Source organism: Myotis davidii, unplaced genomic scaffold, assembly GCF_000327345.1.
Source record: "Myotis davidii unplaced genomic scaffold, ASM32734v1 scaffold259, whole genome shotgun sequence".
NCBI classification, from domain to species: Eukaryota; Metazoa; Chordata; class Mammalia; order Chiroptera; family Vespertilionidae; genus Myotis; species Myotis davidii.
The window spans coordinates 2148484-2149098 of NW_006292687.1; positions in this window are offsets into that span (position 1 = coordinate 2148484).

Genomic DNA, 615 nt, shown 5'->3' on the forward strand with positions numbered 1-615 from the left:
AGCATCCTTCATTTCAAGGATATAGAATGACAGGCAAATGGAGCTGACGAAAATAAATTGCATTGCTCTGTACATTCAGTGAAGCTCACATTAAAAAAAAAGAAGAAAAGAAAAATAAAAACACAAAAAACAGATTCTCACCAATTGAAAGTAAACTCAAGTCTGAACGGAAGCATGTCTTTCCTCGCTGCTGTAAGAGAAAATACAATTTACAATACAGCTGAGATGTCCACTGAGCATACTGAACAGGAAAGCAAACTTTCGTGATGGAAGCATCCTGTTTGCTTCACGCGACTGCTCTGTGGGTTTTGAAAGATGGATTTGTGTTTTTCGTTTCTAGGTATCAAATAAAACAAAGAGGTGTGCATTGCTCCAATAGATGTTCGATATGATGTGGGTCATACAAGGTCATCCTTCCAAATACCTCAGATCTCTGGAGAATTCACTATGTTTCATGAATCATTTATTTCCCTGGTTCAGCTAGACTTTTGTCAGGAGTCTCAACACTGTTATGATATGATGAATTGTGGCTACAAGAATAATTTTTTCCCCTAACTCACACATGTAGCTTTTTCTAAGGCTGTGTCTCTACAGCACACAAAGGGCTCATTGAGC